Source organism: Danio rerio, chromosome 21 (assembly GCF_052040795.2).
Source record: "Danio rerio strain M-AB ecotype USA chromosome 21, GRCz13ab, whole genome shotgun sequence".
NCBI lineage: Eukaryota > Metazoa > Chordata > Actinopteri > Cypriniformes > Danionidae > Danio > Danio rerio.
Genome location: NC_141041.1, coordinates 3,222,501 through 3,230,000, shown reverse-complemented (window position 1 = coordinate 3,230,000; position 7,500 = coordinate 3,222,501). Strand labels below are relative to the sequence as shown.

Sequence of the window (7,500 nt, the reverse complement as noted above, 5' to 3'; positions counted from 1 at the left end):
TTCTTATGTTGGAATTAAATGAAGACACATTGAAAAATGTTGGCAACCTGTAACCATTGACTTCCATAAGAAGGATAAATAATATGGAAGTCAATGGTTACAGGTTTACAACATTCATTTATTTTCCTTCGTCTAGTCCATTTAAAGGGTTGCCATAGCGGAATGAAACATTAACTATTCCATGTGTTTTACAAAGCGGGTGCCCTTTCAGCTGCAACCTAGTACTGGGAACCCCCCATAATAATTTACTTAAAATTCAGGGGCAAAATTTGATGCAGCTCCATACTCCACACAGCAGATTAAATCCAACGTGTTTTTACAATAATAAGAAGAATTTAAAACACATTGGATTTATTGATACTACTGCATAAATCCAGTACCTGGTAGGTACCTGGATGGGAGACCACTAGGGAACACTTGGTTGCTGTTGGAAGTGGTCAGTAAGGCCAGCAGGGGGCGCTCAACCTGTGGTCTGTGTGAGTCCTAATGCCCCAGTGAAAGTGAAGGGGGCACTACGCTGTCAGTGGGCGCAGTCTTTCGGATGAGACGTTAAACCGAGGTCCTGACTCTCTGTGGTCATTAAAAATCCCATGGCACTTCTCGTGAAAGAGCAGGGGTGTAACCCCGGTGTCCTGGCCAAAGTCCCTCTATCGGCCCTTACGATCATGGCCTCCTAATCCTCCCCTTCCACTGAATTGGCTCTATCACTGTCACTCCACTCAACCAATAGCTGGTGTGTGGTGAGCGCACTGGAGCCGTTGTCCCATGGATGCTGCACACTGGTGGTGGTGTGGAGAGACCCCCCTCCTGATTGTGAAGCGCTTTGGGTGTATGGCCATACACAATAAATGCGCTATATAAATACACGTTACATTTCATTTATGTTTAACTAACAAATATCAGTGACAAAGTTTATTATTGGATCAATTATGACTAAATGTAAATATGGAGGGCGACACGGTGCTCTGATTCCCCCCACAGTCCAAACACATACACTACAGGTGAATTGATGAACTACATTGGCTGTCATGTAGGTCTGTGAATGAGTGTGTACGGGTGTTTCCCATTGCTGGGTTGTGGCTGAAAGCTGTGTAAAACATCTGCTGGATAAGTTGGTGGTTCACTCAGCTGTGGTGACCCCTGATAAATAAAGGCACTAAGCTGTCAGAAAATGAACGAATGAATTGTAAATATAGACCCAATGTTAAAATAGGATATTTTGAAGAATGTTGAAAACCTGTAACCATTGACTTCCATAGTAAGAAAAACACATACTTTGGAAGTTAATAGTTTTTGGTTTCCAGCATTTTTTCCCAAACTCTTCTGCTCTGTGTTTATTTTAAGGTAACGCAATAACTATTCATTAACTACTGAGTCATATGAATTAATTACATGTATTTACTGCATGGTTGGGGTTAGAATGCGGGTTAGGTTACATGTAATTATGCATAACTCACAATTACTATAGTAATTGCTTGGAATACACTACTTTACAAAAGTCTTGTGGTGGATCTCAGTTGTAAGAGCAACAAATAATAGCCTGACTTCTAGTTGATTGGTTGGAAAAGTGGTAGAAGGTGGATTTTTCTAATGAGTCATCTGTTGATCTGCATCCCAATCATCACCAATACTGCAGTAGACCTACTGGAACCAGCATGGAGCCAAGATTCCCACAGAAATCAGTCAAGTTTGGTGAAGGAAACATCATGGTTTGGGGTTACATTCAGTATGGGGGCGTGCAAGAGATCTGCAGAGTTGATGATCAACATCAACAGCCTGAGGTGTCAAGACATTTGTGCTGCCCATTACATTACAAACCACAGGAGAGGGACAATTCTCCAGCAGGATAGCGCTCCTCATACTTCAGCCTCCTCATCAAAGCTCCTGAAAGCAAAGAAGGTGCTCCAGGATTGGCCAGCCCAGTCACCAGACATGAACATTATTGAGCATGTCTGGGGTAAGATGAAGGAGGTGTTGAAGATGAACCCAAAGAATCTTGATGAACTGTGGGAGTCCTGCAGGAACGCTTTCTTTGCCATTCCAGGTGACTTTATTAATCAGGTACCAAGATTTTTGTCAGGTAGTGTATATGTAACTATTTTAACTGAACATCTCTTAAATTGTAAGTCACTTAAAGTATAACAGAGTTTCTTCTGCTGAACAATGTAGGATATTTTAGAAAATGCTGGAAACCTGTAACCAATAGCCCCTTTCACACATACACACCTTTCCGGAAAATTACCGGCAATGTTCTGGAAACGTGTGCATGTGTGAACAGGCCCTTTGGTAAATTCGTTCTGGCTATTTTCCGGAAAGAGAAGTTAACATTAGCGGTAATTTGCCGGAATGCTGCGCTGTGTGAACGCAGAAGGAAGATTGCCGGAAAGAGCGCGTCCACATCTAGAACGTGCTGACGCGAGACGTCTGCTTTAGCCAATCAGAACAGTCAGACGCGTTCACGTCCGCGCGGTTTATGAGAATAAAAACCTTAGAATATTTTTCCAGACATATTTAGCTGCTAGAAATTTGTCAGATCACGTTTATATGTTCATCTTAATGCCAACCGTGTATTTAATTATCGATAAGATGCTTATGATAAGCTGTTGTTTGTTTACCTTCAAGCTTTGCGTGTGCCCACACACACACATATCATGTACATCTCGACATGCGAAAGTGTTCCTCTATATGTTTTCAACGAAGTTGTTCACAATACTGATCCATCCACAGAGTTTGTGATGTAGTCAAATGTTTACAAACACAAGCGCAGCCGTTTAGAGCTCATTTCTGGTTAATGATGTCAGAATTACCGGTATTTTGGAATGGATGTGTGAATGCTCTTTTCCGGAAAAGTTCCGTAACGTCCTCGCCTGTGTGAACAGCGCTTTTTTTATTTACCTGTAAAGTCGTTCCAGAAATTTTCCAGATATTTACCGGTATCACTGTGTGCTAATGACTTCCATGGTATATGTTTTTCTTACTATGGAAATCAATGGTTACAGGTTTTCAACATTCTTCAAACTATCTTATTTTAATGTTATGTTAAAAGTAGGCAATTCATACATTCATTTTCTTTTCAGCTTAGTCCCTTTATTAACCTGGGGTTGCCACAGTGGAATGAACCACCAACCTATCCAGCATATGTTTTACGCAGTGGATGCCCTTCCAGCTGCAACCCATCACCAGGAAACATCTATACACACTCATGCACTACGGACAATTTTAGCTTACCCAATTCACCACATGATTTTCGGACTTGTGGGGGAAACCGGAGCACCCGGAGGAAACCCAAGTCAACACGGAGAGAACATTCAAACTCCACTCAGAAATGCCAATTGACCAAGCTGGGGCTCGAACCAGCAACTTTTTTGCTGTGAGGCGATTGTGCTACCCACTGCGCCACCGTGCTGCCCAGTGCATAATCAAAATGGATTACGCAAAATCAGAATACATCAATATTTTAATTCATTTTCTTTTTGGCTTAGTCCCTTTATTAATTTGGGGTTGCCACAGTGGAATGAACCGCCAACTTATCCAGCACATTTTTATGCAGAGGATGCCCTTCCAGCCGCAACTTATCACTGGGAAAACATCAATATTTGTTAGGCCTAAATATTTTTTGAGTGTATACGATGACCACGGTTTGACCTCTGGCCTGTGATGTCATCAGCTATCAGGCGTTCAGATGTTCACCACACACACTTCTAAACCGCAGAGTTTTGATGGCTTTTCACGTCAATGGCCATTACCATCACAAAAGCATCAGATGAAGACGAGGGCCATGTGTGAAATGAGTCTCCGCTCTCAGTTTTGTTTAGAGCTAAAAACGGTTCCCTGGAGGGCTGTTGGGAGAGAAATCCATCTCACACCCTATCCGGAGCGTGGAGGAAACCACCGCGAGCTTTCTGAATGATTCTGGAGAATCAGAAAAAAAGGGGATGGAGACGCAGGAAGGAAGAGCGCAGGGTTCCCTGTTCATTCTAATGGCCGCTATAAAAATGCAAATGAGCTCACATTCACATCCAGCACCAGCTGTTAGAGCCTCTGCAGCTGAAACGGGCCACTAATAAACTTTCCTTCTCTCTTGTAAGAGTCCAAAAACTTTAGTGGCACGCTAAAACACTCCCGGAGGTTTGGATTATATGCAGTTGAAGTCAAAATTATTCGCCCTCCTGTGAATTTTCTCTTCAAATATTTCCCAAATGATGCTTGACAGATTCAAGAATTTCTCACAGTATTTCCTATAATATTCTTACTTATATATATGTATATATATATGTATATATATATATATATATATATATATATATATATATATATATATATATATATATATATGTGTATATGTATATATATTCACTGAAATTCACTGTACAGTGTGTTTTCTTTTTCTTATAATGCAGAGTTTTGAGGTAAGGGACGTTTTCATTTGCCATTCACTGACAGTCGAACAGACCAACACAATCTCATGACAAGTCGTAACTTTTTGATTAAGTGGCTAATTCGTATGAATTCGTACGATCTAATACGTACAACTTAGTATGTTTTGCTCATCACCTAATGACGGTTGGGGTTAGGGGTGGGGTGACACACCTCCTTTTTAAAATCGTACATTTTCGTATGTTTCCTGAACTCATACGAATTTGTGCGAATTAGCGACTAAACTGTCAAAACGTGAAATACGTACATTTCCTTGTGAGATCAGGCTGGACAGACTCATCCAGTTCATCAAAAGAGGAATAAAAAAAGCCCCATAAAAGCCAGCATATCAGCGCACTGCTACATCGAAAACACATGATTCGATTCACACTTCTGATTGGTTCTCGGAATATAGCGGCTTTTGCTGTCAAAAGCCCCTTTCACACATAAGGACCTGTTCACACATACAAATTGCCGGCAATTTTCCGGAAAGGTCTGTATGTGTGAACAGGTCCTTTTTGAAAATACCGGTAAATTCGTTCTGGCTATTTTCCGGAAAGAGAAGTTGTAACATTACCGGCAATTTGCCGGAATGCTGCGCTGTGTGAATGCAGATGGAAGATTGCCGTAATAAGCGCGTGCACGTCTAGAACGTGCTGACGTGAGACGTCTGCTTTAGCCAATCACAACAGTCAGACGCATTCACGTCCGCGCGGTTTATGAGAATAAAAACCTTTGAATATTTTTCTAGACACATTTAGCTGCTAGAAGTTAGTCAGATAACGTTTATATGTTCTTCTTAATACCAACTGTGTAAATAATCATCGATGAGATGCTTATGATAAGCCGTTGTTTGTTTACCTTCAAGCTTTGCGTGTGCCTGTGAAACAGCCTGTGAGCGCCTGCAAACGCACTTAATTTTGAACATCTCGACATGCGAAAGTGATCCTGCGAAAGTTGTTCACAATATTGATCCTCCACAGAGTTTGTGATGTAGTCAAATGTTTACAAATACAAGCGCAGCCGTTTAAAGCTCATTTGTGGTGAATGATGTCAGAATTTACCGGTATTTTGGAATGGATGTGTGAATGCTCTTTTCCGGAAAATTTCCGTAACGTCCTCGCCTGTGTGAACAGCGCTTTTTTGAATATACCGATAAAGTCGTTCCGGAAATTTTCCAGATATTTACCGGTATCACTGTGTGAAAGGGGCAAAAGGCAAGTGGCGTTTAGCAGCTTTTGCCAACAAACTGTTATTTCTGAATGCGCTGACGCTGCGATTTAGATGATTAGAAGCAAATGTATTTGTTGATGATGTACTACGTACCTGAATTTTTCACTCAATGTCATCATGTCCTTTATGGCGGAAGTGGCGTTTAGCGACTTTTGCATCTGAACTCTTCATATATTATTCCAAACTAAAAAAAATAAATAAATAAATAAAAGTGTAAACTTAGTTGTGAACAGCAGCACAATGTTCTCTAATCTCACCCCATCATTATCTGGACATGTGATATTGGTTTTAATTGATATGCAATTACGTGCATCAGTGGGCGTCTAATTTCATGCAAATAACCTGGAAAACAGGGAGCTGTTAGTTAAGTCTGTGTATATGTGTGTGTGAGAAACTGCGCTGGTACACACACTCACTCACTCAAACACTCACAGTCTCTCTCTTTTACACACACACCTGCAGCAGGGGTGAAGAGACCCCTGTGGGCGAGCGGGAGGCTGTAATTGGTGCCTGTTTAAATTCTCCTGTCTGCCAAAACATTCCCTTTCTGCATGCAAACTTTCAGAGATCGTGCTGCTCATTACGCCTGCAGCTCTCTCTCTCTCTCTCTCACACACACTTTGAACTTTAGAATGCATTTCTTCCCTGCTTTCATAACGCCTCACTTAAAGAGGGTCTATTACAGTTGAAGTCAGAATTATTAGCCCTCCTAAATTGAATTACTAGCCCTCCTGTATATCCGTTCATTTTCCTTAAGATTAGTCTCTATTTCACTGGTCACCGCCGTAGAATGTACCACCAAGTGGTTAGCACTGTCGCCTCACAGCAAGAAGGTCACTGGTTCCAGTCCCGGCTGGGCCAGTTGGCATTTCTGTGTGGAGTTTGCATGTTCTCCCTGTGTTGGTGTGGATTTCCTCTCGGTGCTCTGATTTCCCCTCACAGTCCAAACACATGCGCTATAGGTGAATTGATTAACTAAATTGTCCATAGTGTGTGTGTGTGTGTGTGTGTGTGTGTGTGTTTATGGGTGTTTCCCAGTTATGGATTGCATCTGGAAGGGCATTCGCTGTGTAAAACATATGCTGGAATAGTTGGCATTTCATTCCACTGTGGCGACCCCTGAAATAGAGACTAAGCTGAAGAAAAATGAAGGATTATTAATCAATATACCATGTACTTTAATGACTAAAGTTTCCACATACTAGCTTACACACACACTTTTATACAGCTATCTTTATGGGGACTTCTCATAACTGTAATGATGTTTCTACTGTACAGACTGTATATTCTCTATACACACAGAAACAAACACAGAAACAGTTTTTCTGTCCATCTCCTGAATCTCTCTCACACAGTTTTTGTGTCCATTACCTTAATCTCTCTCTCACTCACACACACTGTCAGAAGCTCAACAGATGAAAGACACACAAATCCTGCTTTGAATAATTGACAGAGGGCAGATCAGCTTTATGCAGGCTTTCTCCAGTGAGTGTTTCCCTGCCAGCAGAAGTACACAGCCTAACACACACACACGACATGTCACAAAAACACATACGGAAATCCCACACAGATCCATAATCAACTCTGGTGTGTAAACAAACAAACAAACAAACAAACACACGCACGCACAAAAATACACATGCACACAGATCTTTTCATGTTTTTTCCTGCTCACTAAGGCTCCAAAAAACTTTTATAAAGGTTTTTGGTATTTTACTGTACTCGCACTGCATTTTTTTTTTTGTATTTTACATTTTTGATACTGTTACTCACATTTTTTCATCCTTTTATACTACTTGCACTACTTTTTTGCTACTTTACACTTTTTGGTACTTTTACTGTACTTGCACT

The 7,500-nt window shown here is 41.1% G+C and overlaps 1 long non-coding RNA gene across 1 annotated transcript in view; it reads right to left on the bottom strand.

The window, feature by feature from the left end:
- The window catches only part of LOC147838686 (uncharacterized), a 1,589,207-nt gene that overhangs the window by 449,201 nt on the left and 1,132,506 nt on the right, over positions 1-7,500 (bottom strand). The gene's annotated exons all lie outside the window — the stretch shown is intronic.